This window comes from Apodemus sylvaticus, chromosome 14, assembly GCF_947179515.1.
Source record: "Apodemus sylvaticus chromosome 14, mApoSyl1.1, whole genome shotgun sequence".
NCBI lineage: Eukaryota > Metazoa > Chordata > Mammalia > Rodentia > Muridae > Apodemus > Apodemus sylvaticus.
In genome coordinates, this window is record NC_067485.1 from 57,000,121 (window position 1) to 57,019,118 (window position 18,998).

Genomic DNA, 18,998 nt, shown 5'->3' on the forward strand with positions numbered 1-18,998 from the left:
TATCGAGAAACCCCAAACTCGAAGCTTCTTCTCCAAGTGTGTATCTCCTTGCAGTTCCCGAGTTCAGGTGTCCAAGATCAAGGTGTGGACAAGTTATGTTCTTCTTCCCCGAGCGTTAGCGGGGACTTCCCTCTGATTCTGTCAGTGTCCAAATCTCTTATGAGAACATCTGACCTGGTTATAGTTTAATGACACCCTTTTAAAGACAGTGTCACAAATGCAATCACATTCTGGGGTGCTTAGGGTTGGCATCTCCGCAGACCAAGTAGACAGGATCATAGTCCATAGCTGTGAACTCCCATGCTAATATACTAGAAAAGACATTAAGGGGTTTCCTTCCAAAGCTCCTGCTCCATCCCTCCTCCCTCCACCTAGGCTGACCTGTGGCCTTGGCACACACATGGGAGTCCTTCACACGAGGAAGGTAGTATAGTTAATTAAATGTAGTTAATAAACAGGCAGTTCAAATCTAGGCTATGCACTCATAGAGTACTTTGAAAAGAACATGTGAATGTTCCCGGGATGGGGCACCTTACCCAAAAAAACAGTTCAGAATGGGCCCTTTCAACCCTTCCTTATATACGCATAGATCCAGATATGCATACGCATAGATATAGATATGCGTAAGTGCAAGTGCATGTGCTCGAGCACACACACACACACACACACAGAGGGGGGGGTGCTGGGGGTAAACTCAGAGCTAGAGCCACCCTTCAACAGCCTGCCTTGATATTGTGTTCTCTGCCTGGAGCCTATGCCACCCGCAGCAAGTGTTGGCTGTGTTGACTAAGCAAAGGGAAGCTTCTTTCCTGCTTGGATCTGAGAGTGCCCATGGAACCTGCTGCTGGGGTAGGCAGGAGGGTGAGGAGTCTTTGAGCCCAGACCAAGCTAAGGAAGGACTGGTCTTCAGCAGAGTCAGTTTCTTCTTTCAGTGTGAGACCTTCTCAAGGCTGAGCCCCGACACTCTGCTGCTCCCTCTAAACATCTTCCTTGGTGGTTTCGTCTTCCTCTTCAAGCCGGGCTTCTCATGTCTCGGGTCTGTGGCGGCTACTCTTATGCCACCTTGACACAAGCTAAAGTTCTCAATTCAGAAACTGCTCCTGGAAGATCAGGCTGCAGGCAAGCCTGTAGGGCACTTTCTTAGTCAGTAGTCGATACAGAAAGGCGTATTGTGAGTAGTTCCACCCCTGGGCTGCTTGTCCTGGTCCTGTAAGGCTGAGCAGGCCCAAGGGAGCAAGCCAGTGAGAACACCTTCCAGGTGTGGCAGCTCTTGTCTCCAGGAGTCTTGTTTGAGTTCCTGTCCTGGCTTCCTTGAATGATAGACTACAATGTGGAAGTGTAAGCCAAATAAATTCTTTCCTCCCTAACTTCCTTTTTGCCCTGGTATTTCATCGGAGCAGTAGAAATCCTAAGACAAGGTCAGGGGAATCTCAGACCACACTGCTGCTCTAAACTCAGTAGGTGAATGAAGTCCACGCGAACCGAGTGTGATACCAGCCCACTCTGACTCTGAGGTGGGCATACAAGCGTAATCCCAGACATAACCTTTGCACTTTGCTGGCTTCAGGCCACCAGCTATCCAATCCTCGACACCTCTCATGGGTCCCTTTTCCTGTGTTCTCTCCACCATTCCTGCCACCCAAGTCATTTGCACTATTCCTCTTCTGGCTTTTAGCACAGCCCCCTAGCAAGACCCTCCCCCCACAGCCTGACTTTCCAGCCAGCACCCACCTTCTGCCTTCAGTAATATTTCAAATAAACCCTGTTGCCCTGCTTGGAGCCCCTGCATGGGTTCCCCCCGGGGCCTCAGGAGGCTAGTCAGTACCCTAGCCTGCTTGGTGACTCTTCTGTCTCCCCTGGCCTCTTTCCACAGAGACCATTGTCATGTGACTCCTACCACATCCATGCTCCCAAGCTCCAAACAGCCACCCTTGCACCTCTCTAGACCATGAAAGAAGATGTCTTTCCCCTTCTTGCCACCTCCTGGAATCAGCATGTGCAGGAGGCCCCCACCCTTTCTGGGCTGACAGTCCCCACCAGCTCCCAAAGGTCTGCACATGAGCCCTAATCATGGCCCTTAGAACATTGGCCTGGTTCACAGGTCCTTCTTCTGTGTCCTCCTCTAATTTTACTGTGAGCACCCAGAGGACAGGGACCTTATCCACTTTGGGAAGTCTAAAATCTAGAGTGGACTTGATGCTCCAAATATATTTAAAATGTATGTGTATATATACATTTTATACTATATATCTACATATATAGTATAAATTTATGCATATAACATATACACATTAAAGAATGAATGAAGTCTTGGACATCTGGAATAGTTGATAAAAACTAGCATTTATTTGCAAATTACCTGTTTGGAACAGTCCCCATTTTTTTAATTTTTGGGGAAAATTCCCCCATAAGTGCCCTCCTGCTTACTGCTGTCTTTTGCCCTCTGTGACTTCTGTGGTCTTGGGGCTTTTGAAGCAGGTGTTTTCAGTCTACCGGGCCCTAAATCTGTTGTGTAATTCCATGCTGCATTCTTTTCCTTTTATTCACTCTTAATTTTTTTCTTTTTAATTTTATTACATTTATTATCTATCTATCTATCTATTTATCTATCTATCTATCTATCTATCTATCTATCTATAGATCTATTTGCAGAAAGGCACATGTGCCACAGTACGCTTGTGGGCCAGAGAACAATTTTCAAGACTCTGTCCTCTCCTTCCACAGAGCAGGTCCTGGAGACTCAAGCTCTCGAGTTTAACAGTGGGTGACGTCACCTGCTGAGCCGCCCCGACCCCCATTTTTAGTTATTTGAGAGTTATTTTTATGTAGCTTAGGTTGGCCTAGAATTCACTACATAACTCAGGATAGCCATGACTACTGATCCTCCTGCCTCGGCCTCCTGAGTGCTGGGAAGACAGGCACGAACCACCACACTTGCTTTATCTCATTTCTTAAAAAGCAAAGTTTGAAATTAAAAAAAAAAGGTACATCCTGAATAAAGTATTTGATTTTATTATATTTTCAAGGGGTGTAAGTGACTGTGTGTGTGTGCGTGTGTGTGTTTCTTTGTCATCAAATGTGCTTCTTCCTGTGGGTCATGATTATAAAGCCTGAGTGTCCCTGCTTTAGGCAGCTAGAGAAAGGACGCAGTTAAGCAGAGAACATTCTCTGGGAGGAGATGGTCTGGGGCAGACTTTTAATGAAGGAAAGAAGAGCAAAGTAGATACTGAAATACAGTGTTTCCTATACAAGCAGTAGGTTGCTCTGTAATGCTTCTGTGGACTGAAGACAGATGCAAGTCTATGAGATTCACGAGACCCTGTTAAGGGGTGAGAAGACATAAGATTCTGAAAAGCAGAGGGAGACCCAGTTCACTGCCAGAAGGAGCCAGAGTTGACTTAGGTTCCCAAAGATGGGTGAGAAGTGACTTGCTTGCTAATCCAGTTTGCATCAGGAACAGCCCAAGGCCGCCAGTGTATTATTGAGCTGTGCTTTGTAGAAGTGAGAGAAGTGCTCAGTCTGTTGGAACAGGTGTAGAAAGCTCAGAGCCATCTGCAGTGTGCAGAGTAATATGTTCAGTGCCCCGGCTCTATGAATGTCTAGTCTGGAAGGCCACGGGCAGAGGCATAATGAGATAGGCTTATATAACAAGGGAACATAACAAGTGGACCTTGGAAACTACAGCCCTGAGAGCTATGCCAAGTATTTCCAACATCTTAGATGCCTTTAAATGGGGAAGCAAGACCCAGCCCACAAGTGTTCAGAAGGCAATGTTCTCCCTCCCCAGCCTGAAGTTTAGAGTCTGTTGAAGACCGTTGCCATGCAAACAAGGTTACATATGATTGCTATCATAGCTTTTCGTTGTGTTGGATATTCTGGTCTGGACAGATTAGGAGAATTGAAACCTGGACTCCAGGATGAATGGGGATTAAAAAAAATTAAAAAGAAGATAAATAAGGTGAATTGAAAACAACCAAAGTTCTAAAAGAAAGTTCTTTAAAAGCTAGCTCCTGTAACCCTGATTCTCAATAGAAATGAACTTGGGCATGGATGTCATTGTGTCTTGTTTTTGTAAGAGAAGTAGAGTCTGAGAAAAATCAGGCTGGGATAAGCATGAGTCTCAACACGTCTTAAAAATGGGTTCTAGACTCTTTTTCTTCTTCAGATTTGAAGGATCTGTAGGAGTTGTGCAAACCAAAACATGGTTGTGAAAACTTCCTATATGCCAGACTACTCTTTGATGTTATTATTCACACTGGGCCTGTCTTAGCCATTGAAATCAAGTAGGTGGATGTTGGCTGGATTTTCTTTTATATCTTTAAATACAAAGAAGAAGATACCTCTGATTTATTTTGTTTTCCACTCTCCATGGTAACTTTACCATTAACAGTACTTAGACAATAAGCAGGAACTCTGATATTAAGAGGGACACACAGCGAAATGAATGTGTGTGTTAGCTGGAAGAGAAGGATCTCCCTCTGCAATCCAGGCTGGCCTAGAACTCCTGGGCTCCCGTGAACTTCTTACTTCAGCCTCTACAGTAGCTGGAGTGCTGCTGCATACGACACTGCTGCTGCATACGACACTGTGCTTGCCTTTAACCACATATTATTAAAGTTAATACAGGCTCTCACATGCTGAGGGTCTGGCTGACTGGATCACCGTCCACAGGATCATGCTATGTTTGGTCACAGGGGTTGTGAAAACCATTTGCATTATGCCCTTCAGGGATTTAGAGAGGCCAATCAGTCCACAATGAGGGTTTTAGATGCTAAAATAAAAAAAAGGTATAGGCAACTCCAAGAAACGACATGCTAAAATACTGCCTCCCCATCACTTCTTCCTTCCAGCCTCCTGTGACCTGATCTCCTTTCTAGTTTGGCCTTATAGTCCGCTGTCTTCTGAAACTGACAGAGACAGATGGCTTATGTCAATCTTGATCAGTGATGTAACCTCTCTGTTGGTCAGCCCCCCACTTGGGGACAGTAGTGCCTACTTCTCAGGGCAGGTGTAGAGAATGAAGGATACTAAGTCAGTTTAACAAAGATAATACATATTGCCAATATTCTTAATCGTTATCACTTAAACTTCAGCCCTTGGTCCCTCAGGATACCATCTATTTGACAATAGCACATGTGGGTTTCATTCGGTGTTGTCATCCATATGTGGAAGCCGGGATGTCACCTATAAAGTTCATCCAACACATAAATGCTGGGAAGAAGGGCTCACTCAGCATCTCTGTGTTTGAGCTAGCAGGGCCTATGGGCTTTTCCCATATTTGCTGGCAAGTAAAGCTTGAAGATGTCCTGGTTTTTGTTTTGTTTTCTGCAACAGAATCTTATTATGTGGACCAGGCTGGCTTGGAACTCAATGGTTCTCTTTCTGCTGAGTTCTGGGGTCACAGTTGTGGCCTATGGGTCTCATTCCTGGCATTGTCTCTGCACTGGGCAGAATCTGCAAGAAGAAAGAAATGTCCCCTCTGCCAGTTCTTTGTGAAGACAGTCATAAATCAGCACTAAGCCCCAGGAACTTCAAGAGCCTTCTGCACATGCCACAGGCCTGTGATCTGTGTGTTTATCTCAGAGCCAGACCAGCAGAGAGGTAGCAGGACCCCTGACCACTCAGGCCTGTGCAAGACCACACAAAGGATGCTGATGCTACCTTCCGTGGACTGGCAATTGTATGTTGGGTAAACCCTGAACAGAATTACGGTTTTGTTACTGGAAAAAGAAGAGAAAGGGGGGAGATGAGGAGAAAGGCAGGAGATCCACTGAAGGAGCAGAAGCAGGGCCTCTGGAAGAGGATGCATTCGTTATAATGTTAACAATCATGATTAAAGGTGCGGCCTCATGCTGGTCCCCAATGTCCCATCTCTCTGTCTTTGGGGAACATGATACCACTGTACTTTTGGCTCCCTAGTGGGGCCATGTGACAGCATCTGCTCATGTTTTTTAGGAGAGAAGACACTTGTGAGTGCTGACAGAGTGTTTATGGCCAGGGCTAGTTTCTACTATATGGTTCTTTGCTTCAGTCATGAAAGTCAGCAGTTCTCCAACAATGTCCACCTGCTAGCCTCAACCATGGATCCTCCAGGCCACCAACACGGACACACAGTGAGGTATGGAGGAAAGAAAAAAAAAATCACACTTGTCTCTAAGAGAGAGTTTGCTATTCCCAGGAAAGTGTGTTTGTTTTGACTGGCCTAATAGTTCACATCGACTGAATGTCTGCAGGGTTCTAGGCGTGTGGTGGCGCATTGTCACTAGTCACTAGGAGAGTGAAAAATCAAAAATGGCACAGACTCCTCCCATCAGCCCACAGGCCACCCCCCTCTTCCCCCACCCCCTCCCCACCCCAAATGACTTCAACCTAGGTATGTACTCCAGTTTGTTTTTCTGGTTCCTGGGATAAAAACACCAAAAGCAACTTGAGAGCGAAAGGGTTTGTTCCAGTTTCCAGCTTCCAGTCCATCCAAGTAAGCCTCTTCAAGCAGAGGCCGTGGGGGAGCCCTGCTCGCTGGCTCATTTTCCCTAGCTTGTTCAGCTACCTTCTTATGCAAATCAGAACCTTCCCACATCAATCATTAACCAAGAAAATGCCCTACAGATATTCCCACAGACAGACTGATGGACGCAACAACTCCCTCAACGAAGTTCCCTTTTTCCAGGTGACTCTAGCGCTTGTATGCCAAATAGACAAAACTGATCACCCAGGATGTGTCGGCATAGGCATCAGCCCACGGATGTGTTTCTGTAGGTTGCCTGGCTGAACACCACCTCAGAGTTCTGTGCAGAGGCCAAGTGAATTGTCTGCCCTTGTCTACCGGAGTCTTCAGAAGCTGTATCTGTATGGCAGTCATCAAGGTCAGGAAGGCCTTGATAAGGAGGAACAGGGAAACATCATGGAGATAACATCCCCCTCCCCTGTCCCTTCTGTTTCTGTCTGTCTTGTGACCAGCTGTCTTTTATCCTAAGCTGTCTGTTCCGAGTACAGTGGGCAGCCTTGGCAGATAGAATGTGATTCCTTTAAAGAAAAGAATACTTTTCTTCCACTTGGTTAAAAGGAGATGAATCCCCCTCTGAACCAAAGCCTGGCATACTTTGTGTCCAGTAGGACAGGTAAGGTCTCTCACAGAGCACAGCAGGCAGCCTGGTGCTCATTACAAAAGATTTGAGTTCCTCACTGAGAACAAGTTTCTGCTCTTGAAGGTCACTGGGTGTGTCCACCTCATCTCTGTGGGAGCAGATGCAAGAGGTGCTAAAACTCAGGCCCTCTGCTTCTGCTGTAACTACAGGGCTCTGACGCCCCTGCCAGCACTCATGGTCCTGGGAGCGCCTTAGCAGTCAAGTAGAGCAAATGCTCAGAGAATCAGGGTGCCTGGCTTCTCGGATTCTTCACGGGCATGTAACATTGCATATCTCTCAATTTTTTTTCCAGAGAGGTCTATCTTTTAAAATCAATATTCCTATATTTCTTACCTCTGGCCAATTCAGCTGATTAAAAGTCCCCAGGCTAGGCATGGCCTTAGCAGTTCTCACATGATGGAGACTGGTCCTCTAAACAGTGACAGACACTTGAGAATTGGAACAAGCAGCCTGAAAAGACCATCTGAGCACGTCACATGCGCAGTTTACCAGTTGCCACACGTACTGACTTTAAAGGCCAGTGTGTTCAAAGGCCCTGGGGCAGATTGCTTTTGCGGCAGCGATAAGCAGCAAGAGCAGAATGAGTAGAGAACATATGCGTTGACAGAGCAGACAACATCTGGGCTCAACGAGCGCTAGTCGACAGCGGTACACATGGCCGAGTAAACACGCAGGAACCAGATCAGTGTCAATCTCAATGAACAACCGAGCCTGAGAGATAGAAATAGAAAACCAGGGTTTGGCAAGAACCACAGTGATGATTATTGCATGTGAGGATTATTAATTGTTGCTAAAATTAGTAGCATGCATAATGAGAAAAAGAATGATTATACAGACCCAAAATATCTCTCTCCCACCAAAAGAGAGGGCAGACCTTGCAGGCTCTTTCTCCAGCAAGGGCTCAATGTAGACTTCACCAGTCCTGGGCAGAGGTTGGTAACTGTTCCTCCTAATAACAATGTACTTTAGCAAATCACTTCTGACCCATCCTTGCCAAAATATAGAACCTGAGTTCCAACATAAGAAAACATCAGCTTAAAGCCAAGCTGCACACTGCTATTAGATAGCTTCCTGCGTTCCTCCAGACTGCCGTGGTCCTGTACAATGTGCAAGGGGTACTCTAGGCTGGAGCAGACTGGGAGGAACTGCACCGCGGGGAATCCAAGCATGCCTGCATATGGCTGAGTAGCAGCACACTTCATGACAAGTTCCTGGTTTTGACTGTTGCACCATGCTTTGTATAAGATGCTCACACTTGAGGAAGTTGGCCAAAAGGCATACAGGAAACCTTTGTGCCATTTTTGCAACTATTTTATACATCTGAAATTATTTCAAAATAAAACTGTTTTGGTTTATTTTTGTTGTTGTTGTTGATGATGTTATTGTTGTTGTTGCTGTTGTTTAAGGGGAAAAAAAGGGGTCAGGGGTCAGTGTGACTGGAATGTAGAAAATAAAGAGAAGAAGATGGTAAGGCCAGCAGCTGAAGACAACACAGGGAGTGCAGATGATGATGGGCACTGGAGTCTTATTTTCACAAGTAAAGGAAGACTTTGTGTGTGTGTGTGTGTATGTGTGTGTATGTGTGTGTGTGTGTGTGTGTGTGTGTGTGCCTGCATGCATGCATGCATGTGCATGTGTGTAAGGCGGGCCACAGTCCCTGCTGTGGCAGAGTAGCAGGTAGGGAAGTCAGCTTCTGTCTGTCATAAGCGTGCTGTAGACAGGGTGTTGCAAGCTTAGCTCTGCGCAATGACAGACAGAAGAGATGAACTGACAGAAGGGAGAACTTCTGGAAATGCAGGAAGTGAAATCACCGAGTGACAACCGGGTAGAAAACGTCGGCGATGTGGGTGTCAGGATGGCTGTGCACATCTGGCGTTTTCAGAAGCAGGGATGGATTCACCTAGATAAAGCAGACACAGAAAACCATGAGAGGCTGTGAGCTCAGCCTGGGGAAGGAACTTTGCTACTGAAGTTCTCCTGGGACTCAGAGAGTGACAGCAGAAAAGGCAGGTTGATTTTTAGAAGCTCAGAGGCAAAGTCAAACAGGAAATTGGAAAATGGTTAAGTGAAGTAAAATTACCCTCAAAGTAGCAGGAGACCCAGGAACATGGGAGACATGTTATGGTTCACCATAAAAAGTACAATTATATACAAGCTCTAAATAAAGTACTTCATAAATAGACAGGGGGATGCTATGAGCACAGGTTACAGTAAAGGCCTCTCAGGAAAATGCTACTGGAGATGAGCTGAGGAGGTGACAGTTTGGTGGACTAGCCCGAACCTGCATGGAGAATTGTGTGAGTGTTGACTAGGTTTTGTCGACATGATACAAACCTAGACATATTTAGGAAGAAGAAATTTCAACTCAGGAATTGCCTCTTTCGCATTGGCCTAAAGGCCAGTCTGTGACACATTTTCTTGATTAATGTTTAATGTGGAAAGGCCTGGCTCACACAGGGTGGGGTCCAGGCAGGTAGCCCTGGGTTGTCTAAGAGAGCAGGCTGGGCAAGCTATGAGGAACAAACAAGTATGCAGTATTCCCTAATGGTCTCTACTTCAGTTCCTGCTCTACTTCTATACTACCAGAAGCTCCCTAAACCAAAAGGCAAACAACTTGAAGTAGATTCAGGAAGTCCCTGAAACTGGCCAGATTCACTAAGCCCCTCCCTACCAGAGTAAGCAATAAAAAGCTGAGGGCCCCGGTCAGATGAGGGGAGTTGAACCAGTAAGAAGCCTCTCAGACCAGACCAGCAGCCTGGGAGAAGCAGAAACTAGCTGAGCTGCTTGGAAGAGGTTTAGACCCACTGAGTCACATGGAAAGGACAGTCTTGGACCTGTTAAGCTACCTACAGGCTGTGCAGAATGTCTAGGTTTCCAGATTTTGTGAGCTGTCATCCATGCTGGGGTGGGCCTTTGTGATGCGTCTGACTGTGAGTCATTTCTGCTACGTAAGCAAGCCCTTGTCCATACTCCTGTAAGTAACCCCAATAAAACTCATTGACTCACCAGGCCGGACTTTGGCTGTATCCTTACTTTGGTTGTCATGAACTCCCTATCTGGGGTATATGTATTGCTTCTGTCTAGGAAAGTTTTGTCACATAATAACATATATATACATGTATGTGTGGAGACCAGAGGTCAACACTGGATGTCTGTTTTATTTATTTCCACCTTATTTTTGATGCAGCCTAGAGCTCACAGGTCATCTATTAGGCTGGTTGGCGAATGTGTCCATGGACCCCTCTGGTACTGGGATTACAGAACACACTGTCACCTGCTCTGACCTAGATACTGGGACTAACGTAGGTACTCAGACTTGTACAGTAAGTACTTTACCCACTGAAATGTCCCTCAGACACTCTTCAAAGACCTTTACCTGCTCTTCCATAAAGCCAGACTAACTGAACTTTGGTCTCTAAATTTGACTAAATTTTATCCCAAGGCCTCCCCTGTCTTAGCTTAGTCTGAGGACTTCCTTTAAAGTAAGCCATTTTTTTTGCATACCATTTCCCTTCCTGAATTTCTGAAGGATGTTTCAAGACAACTTTTGGATAATATGTGCTCTTTGCCCAATGCCTTTGTGAATTAACAAAAGGTGGGGAAAAGTCATGGATAATATAAATAATAATAAACTATCATATATAAAAAGCAGAATATTATTGCTACATTTAACAAGACATGGAAGGAACCCAAATCACCAGGGTTTCCTGGCAGCAGCCTCATGCCAGCTTCAGTGAGAGGCAGAGTGATAGAGGATTTCTGACATCCTACTTGGGCCTCTGCATACTTCTTCATAGGGCCGTGCACCCTCACACACACACACACACACACACACACATCCTCCACACATGCATACATAGCACACACACACACACACACCCCACAGAAATGCATTAATTAAATAAGTAAATAAATATCCTGAGGTTCTAGGTGAACCTAGTTTTGTGGAGACACTAAACTACTATGTATGCATGATGTCATCTAATACTCACTGACATTGTGGGGAGTGATGCTAATATAATCCCCATTTTATATACAAAGAAATGAAATACCCAGGACTTAGATGGCTGCTAAGCTAGCACACCCAGAAGTGCCAGGAATTCAGATGCCTTTTCAGACAATTCACTGTCCTCTACCAACATCCCCTTAAGACTTAAAAAATAAAATTAAAAGCTGTAAGCTCCATCACTCATTGAGGAAAGTTCTGGGGATTAAATTTATGCATAGAGACTATTGAGAACCACCACGGACCTTAAGCAGAGCCCTGCTGTTCTCTCAGACCCACTTTATTCTTCTCCGGCACAGGTGGGGAGCCTATATTGGAACATCTTGCTCATTGTGGTAGAGGTAAAAGGTGAGGACCATAACAGACCCATTCATTCTGAAGAACGCTCTTCTCATAGATGGCTCAATGCAGAGAACTGCCTGGGTACCTCCACCCATCTACAGACAAGGCTCATCTTCTCTAGGGGATGGAGCGACAAGGCAACGTCTTGGAAGCAGGGATGCTGGGCCCTCACCAGGCACCAGGCCTGCTCTTCTCAGCTGACAGAAGAGAGAAGACATAAATCTCTGTTTTTTTTTTTTTTTTTTTTTTTTAATAAACAACCCTGTCTGTGGTGTTTTGTTACATTTGCACTATCTGAGCAAGGCACTTACCCTAAGCTTTAAGGATGCTTATCTCCATATCAATGTTTGCTTTGCTGAGAATCTGGATTTTGATAAACACCAGAAATGTTCTAGAAAGTAGACTTAAAGTGAGATTTTGGAGATGAGATAATACACACGGAGACAACAATATTGCTGGAAGTTAGAGCCCCTCCCCCCAAGAATAATGTGTTGATGGTGGTGATCCTGGGGAAAGCTGGAAAAATTCAGGATACAGTTACTGTGTATAGGATATGTTGGCTTCCTTTCTGTTGCTATGATAAACCACAAAGACCAAAAGCAGCTTGGAGGTGGAAAGGCTTTATTTCATCTTATACTTCCAGGTCAACATCCATCACTGAGGGGGGACTGAAGCAGAAACTGTGGAGGAATGTTCCCTTTTGGCTCACACAAGTTCATGCTGAGATAGATTTCTGGAAGAGCATCCAGCACCACCTGCCCAGGGATGGTGTCACTGACTGTGGGATTGTCCTTCCTATTTTAATTAATAATCAAGACAATCCCCCACAGACATGTCTGCAGGCCACTCTGAGATAGGCACTTCCTCAATTGAAACTTCCTTTCTCAGATGACTCTAGGCTGTGTCAAGTTGACAATTGCTAGTTAATTAGATATTTGTGGTGAGGAAAAGAGTATGGTTATGATGACTAATGCTGAGCACACACGGGCTAATGAATCCACAAGGTTTGGTGGCTTAGCATAGCATAGCATTATTTTCACCTTGTACTGTATTCTGGTATTGTTGATAGGTGGCCTGTGGAGAGGAGCTCTTCTCCATATAATCTCCCAGGGGCCAAGGTAGATGGTTCCTCCTTTTTCTTGTGGTAATCCACACTAAATTCTCTGAGGCTATGTATAGAGCAGGAACATTCTATGATGATGCTACATCAAATAGCCTCTCTTTGACCTCAAGTGAGGCTATCAAAGATATTTGCTGAAAGACAGACTATCATCTCTCATTTGGAAATGAATCTATGTTTTGAGCTTGCTGTATTGCACTATTCCTAAGAAGACATGAGAGTACTCATCCCAGACAGGGAACCCGTGACAAATCAAAGTCCAGCTTGGTGAATCAATGAGTTTTATTGGGGTTACTTACAGGAGGAGTGGAGGTGAGGGAGTTGCTTACAGGAGCAGAGGTGACTCAGAAGGATGCATCACTAGAGCCCTACCTCAGCGAGGGTGACAGCTCCCAGAAGCTGGAAGCCTGCAGTACTGTGCCCCTCACAGGCAGCTTAACAGGTCTCAGAGTGTCTCTCAGAAGATTATATAAAGACTTGATGTAATCTTGGGGAGGGGTATCTTCAGGGTGTTCTTAAATCTTCTGTGTGGTTTCCTTCCTGAGGTTTCAACACCACCCCTTGGAAACATTCTAAGTCTGAAGGAGCTTGCCTGTAGGATGAAACAATTATCTTGGAGGAAATCACTACACAACATGGACTGAGTAGGAAAATGGATGGGGGTGTTGCCTACTGCCCAAAGAACAGTGTACTTTGAGGTCACAGTGGAGTGTGTGTGTGTGTAGGGGTGGTGGCAGCTATTGAACTGAAGTTCTCTGAGAAAACCACATTTCTGATGAACTTAATTGGTGGTTAATGATTGTGGAAGGTGGGAGTCTGCAGCTCAAGAGCTAAGCGTCCTTCTGGACTCTCTTTACTCCCATCAACAGCCACTGCAAACATCTGACTTCTCCTCTTTTTTATTATTAAGTAAAGTTTTTGAAGTGATTACTAATTCTACCAGCTTCCACTGACCCCAGGCCAAGAATATATGAGGAGATCTGAAACCCAGAGAGGAAAGCTGCCACCCTGCTCTGCTGCTGCCTGTCTGCAACTCACAGTGACCGGATCTGAATTCTTGGGCCACGGTGACTCACACTTGGTTCAGAGTAAACACCTTTATCGGCTCTGGAGCAAGGCTGGCATGAGTGTGTGGCAGTGTGTGCGATGGGGGTTTCCACATGGGGTCTGGGGTGCAGAATTGCCTAGCCAAGTCTGGGTTTCCAGAGTGTGGTTAGGATAATGATATGGGTCAGAGAGTGCTCAGAGTTTTAGAGCATGTTGTAAAGAAAGAAAATAAAGGGTGCAGAGCACGCTGGGGGATTAGGCACCCCCGTGCGCCCCCAGCCCTCCTAAGCAGGTGATTTGATGGCCAACTTTTTTCTGTGACTGTCTCCCATCCTCTCACAAACTCCACTGCTGATGAGGGTTTCCAGGAACAGGCCGGACAGGGTCCTAAGGGTTTGGAAACCTCCCCTTTCGGGCACTGTAGAGGTGGGTGATTAGGTATTTCACATAATAGGCTCCAGAATTATCTTTCTCAATTTTCTTGACCCAGAGGTTTAAAAATTACTAGGACCCTGAGTTCCCCTTCAGTCATTTATTTTTGTTGCATTAACTGACTTGCCAACCCCACTGCTATTGTGGAAGCCCCTCCTTTACAGCAGGCCGGTATTTGCCTCTCCAACCATGGTTGGAACCCTCTGGAAAACAGAGAGGGACCTGGGAAATTTGGTCTAAACAGTGAACTTGTGGGGCCTTCCCAGCATGCACCAAGGCAGCCTCTCTGAGAAAGGAGTTCAGGAATTTGAATTTGTCATACAGAGATCTTGAGAGTCTCATGAACTAGAGTCTGAGAACACAAGCAGACTCTGTCACCAGGCCTTTTTCTTTTTCCAGCTCTGTGAATCTTGGAGATGCAGATTGAGCCCTTTGAGTCTCAGAAAAAGATCCTTAATAAGGAAGTAACGTCAGGTCCCAGAGAGGGTGGGTCATTTAATGATTGGATCTCCTCTGAAGTAGGAGGGCTCCTTGGGATCTTGGGGAGCAAAAATAACTGGATAAGGACTTAAGGAGTTTAAAAGCTCACCACCATTCCCTGGGCCTCAGTTCTGACCTTTATCAATTCACTACACTAGGTGGAAAGCAGCAAGCAGGTAGGACCTTACTGGACCTTGTATCAGACAGTGGGTCTTGCTTCTGTGACTGAGGACCACTGGCTTCCTTTGCTTCCTTTATACTGTGACTTTAATCTGAATTGGAGTGTTACTTAGGCAATTGTAACTTTTATACGCAGAACTTTGGAAATGTTTGTATCCAGAACCAGGTAGTTTGAATGCCATAAAAATGCAAACGGTAAACATCAAATAGAATAAAAAAAATGTTGCTAACAAACATTTTTTGAAGTGAGAAGTTAACACAACAATGTTTTCCCCTGCTAAAGTTAATTTTAAAGAGGGCTCAGGAACAAACTATTCCAGTTGTAATCCCAAAGTCACCTGATACGTGAAACCATGCAACAAAGCAATGGTCAACTCTCAAACAGAAAATCAAAAGAGCTACTCCAATCGGCTACATGGCTCTCTACTGTGGGCCTCAAGGAGCACAGTGCCCCCACTGGGGCCTGGCATCTCCAGATGTAAAGGTTCCTTGCCCTTCAGAAGGCAAAGCACCTTCTACCACCATCTACTAATGTTGCCAAGAGCTGAGCCAAGGCCCTGCCAGACCACACTGCAGGTCAGATGCACTTGGCACCTGAGGACGTCGTGGAAATCCAGGCTGACAAATTCACGGTGAAATTTCCATCAAGCAATCCAAGCTGGCAGGACTTTTAAGGACATTCAGAAGCAGCCTTGTGGATGCTGTGCCAGTGTCATCTTATAGTCTCACAGCGCTAGTCAACAGGTTTCTCCAGCCTCAGGAGGCCATCATGATTTGCATGTTTTACAGAAGGGGAGAAGGGAAAGCATGAGGAATTTCAGTGTCCACCTCTCTGTGTGTGTGTGTGTGTGTTTGTGTGTACATACGTACACACATGTGCAAGTACATGAGAGTAGAATCAGAGGTTGACAAAGTGTATCATCTTTAGTCACTCCATCTTATTGAGTCAGGGTCTTTCATTGAACCAGGGCTCACTGACTCAGAGCTCCAAGGATCTTCTCATCTATGTCTCCTCAGGACTGAACTTACGTGGGCACATTGCCATGCCTCGCTTTTTACATGGATGCTGAGGACAAAACTCAGAATGGGAAATTTGTACCATGTACAAGTAAGCACTCTATCCATGATGACATCTTCCCCGCTTTTGTAGTAAATCTCTAACCCCAATAAGTCCGTGCAAAGAACATACAACTCAGTTATGATAGTTATACCTGCCTGCCTAGATTGGGCAGCTTTCCCACTAGACTACTCTGTTCCCCAGCTATGCGGTCCCTTGTTACTTGTGGCTTCTCCAGGTCACGTGCTTCTGTTCTACCTTCTTTCCACCTTCTCTTCCTTCATCTTCCTCTGTCTCCTTGTCTGCCCCTCTTCCTTCCTCTCTTCTCCCTCTCTAAAATTTCCAGCCCCACCATTTTCTTCCACGGCACAATCACAGCTTTTATTTGATCAGTTAAAATGGGAAGAAGGTTCACATGAAATAACATGAGTATGTAATCCACTTCTTGTCAGGGAAGTCCCTCTTGAGGAAGCTGAAGTAACATCAAAATACAAACAGCACCAGGGCAATCGACATTTCCCTCCTTTTGTCCAATTAAAAGGCTTTTCTTCCTCAGATATAAACTAAGCACAACTATTACCATTATGTAATTTATAAAGTATTAGATACACTTAACATTTAGTTTACCAATTTTGTCAGTTTAGATAAAGCACTCCACCATCTATCCCAACTTAAAAGGCTTATAATTCTATACCTGAATTAAGTCCTAGTTTTAGCTTCTATGCCATCTGAAAATGATCCTATTAAATCTATATCATCTCTCTCAATGCTAAACAGCTTGAGTTGGCTATGAGACTACAACCAGTCTTCAACCCCAGCATAAGTCCAGGAACAACTTAAATATTACCTGAAAATATAGGAAGCCCAAAACATAGCTTCCAAAACTTAGCCAGTTTGTAGACACAGCTGACTATCTTGACAGCCCCTCATTCTTCAAAATGTTGGAGCATCAGTCTTCAGTCTTCTGGCCCAGGATCATCTGACAGGCCTTTGTAACACAGAATTTTGAAGGACTGCTTACCCTGTTTTGGCAGAGATTATCAGTAGACTATTCCTCATAGTCCTTTTCCTGGACAGTATTTTTGTCTGTCGATGAATTGAGGCAAATCTTGCCTAGTCTTGCCACAACTAGAGCAACTCCACTTATGCTCAATTTCTTCTTTGAACTAACAAAGGAGTGCTATTGGGAGCAGACATGTCTCTAGCCAAGTGGTCTTTAATAATTAAATGGCCTTAAAGGTTGTATTTTGTGGATTTTTGATGCCTTTGAAAACCATCTATCTATGCAAAGTATATCTGAACTATGAAGCCTTGATTACTCTCAGCCACTTCTAATTGAAATATCTTGAAAACACCCTTTTAGAATAAACTTAGAACGGTGAGTTGTTGAACTTATATTGTTCAATCATCTAAGAACAGTTTGTAACAGCAGATAGAGCCTAGGTCTAGGCTTTGCAATCTTTTTGTGATGTAGATGCACAATGCCTAAGAAAGAGTAACAATATTAATCTCAATTTTTGTATCAATTTAATAAATTCATGCCAATGAAAATCTTAAATCTGTATCAAAATAAATTCTATACCAATGTAAGAATTTACAACTTTAACTTTGAATCAATTACAAAGATTTCTACCAATGTAAGATATGGCTATGTAATGTTTTGTTAAAGAGTAAAATTTTTTTTTCAAGACAGGGTTTCTCTGTGTAGCCCTGACTGTCCTGGAACTCACTCTGTAGACCAGGCTGGCCTCGAACTCAGAAATCCACCTGCCTCTGGGATTAAATGCGTGTGCCACCATCACCCGGCTGAAGAGTAAATTTGATAACCTATCCCTATTTGTCTATTTCTCAGATTTCTATGATATTATCATATCCCCCCTTTTCTCTTATACCCCTTCCCCTTTACCTAAAAAGGAAGGATAGAGAAGAGGAAAGGAAAGGTAGAAATCCCTGAGTCTAAGTGCTCTAGTTTCCTTCTTGTCCAAAGCCACAGTTGTAAGGTATTCCTTAAAATGACAACAAATCTATAATTCATAAAATAATCAGAACCATCCACCCCAACATAAGGGACAGGGATGACGAACTTTTTTTTTTCTACTTCTAGTTGAATTGGGAGCAAAGAATTACCTTCTGAGGTTTTAAACAGAAATAGGAAAATTGGTTCTTTTTTTCCCAAAGGATGGCTAGTTGACATCATTTGCTTTCCAGTCATTATGTGTTGAGAAAGTTCATTGCTTAGCTGACATATTGACTATGACAGTGCCAAAGGCTGGACAGGCGAGGTAGCTGTTCTGGAAAGATTCTGGAAGCAAGTCTTTAGAAGAATCAGCTTCGATGTAGTTGAGGTAGAATCAAACAAGGAGCTGGAATGGAAGGTCCTAGAATCGCAGCATCTCAAAGTGTGAACCTTGTCAGGGCTGTTTTATTCTTCTTCCATCTTATAGTATACAAAACTTATGAGCAACATATACTTCTGCAAAGACATTTATATGGAGCATTAGGATGCACAGATTGGTTGATGAAGATCAATAAAGAAAGACAACTGTCTTTCTTTAGAGGTTAGTTTGATCACATAACCAAACTACAATATAACTTTCCATCCATGTCATCTTAAAGGATGGTATATAGTAACAAGTCACAAGAATTTTGTACCCAATGAGTGTTATTGGCTATGTGTAGACATTTTAATCTCAGTTGGTTCCAGAGCTGTATCCATATAGAGACATAAACATCATCATATACACATTACCTATTTGTTGATCTTGTTACTCTCCCTCTGCTTCTCCATAGTCAAGATCTTCAGGAGGTCTCCCTTTGTCATGTCTGATTTTTATCAACTTGGAAGGAACCCATAATGTTTCTTTTCCTGTGGAAATATAGACATAACCCCTCCCCCAGTGTAACACAATTTTCGTTTTCCATTCTGATGTCAGAATATCCTTAATATAAACAGGCTGGTGTAATTGAGTAGTTTTTTCACAATCAAATGTCTTTCAGACATTATCTTTTGTTCATTAGCGCTTAAAAATTTTAAGGTTAATAAGGCACTATGTAATCTATTTCAGGATTGTTTGGTTGTTGTTGCTGTTGTTACCCCTTTTGGTTTTTTGAATTGTCTGTAGAATTTGTCTCAGCCTCTGGTCTCATAACATTTGTTTTTGGAACAGTGATGTTTAATTGCCCTGAGGA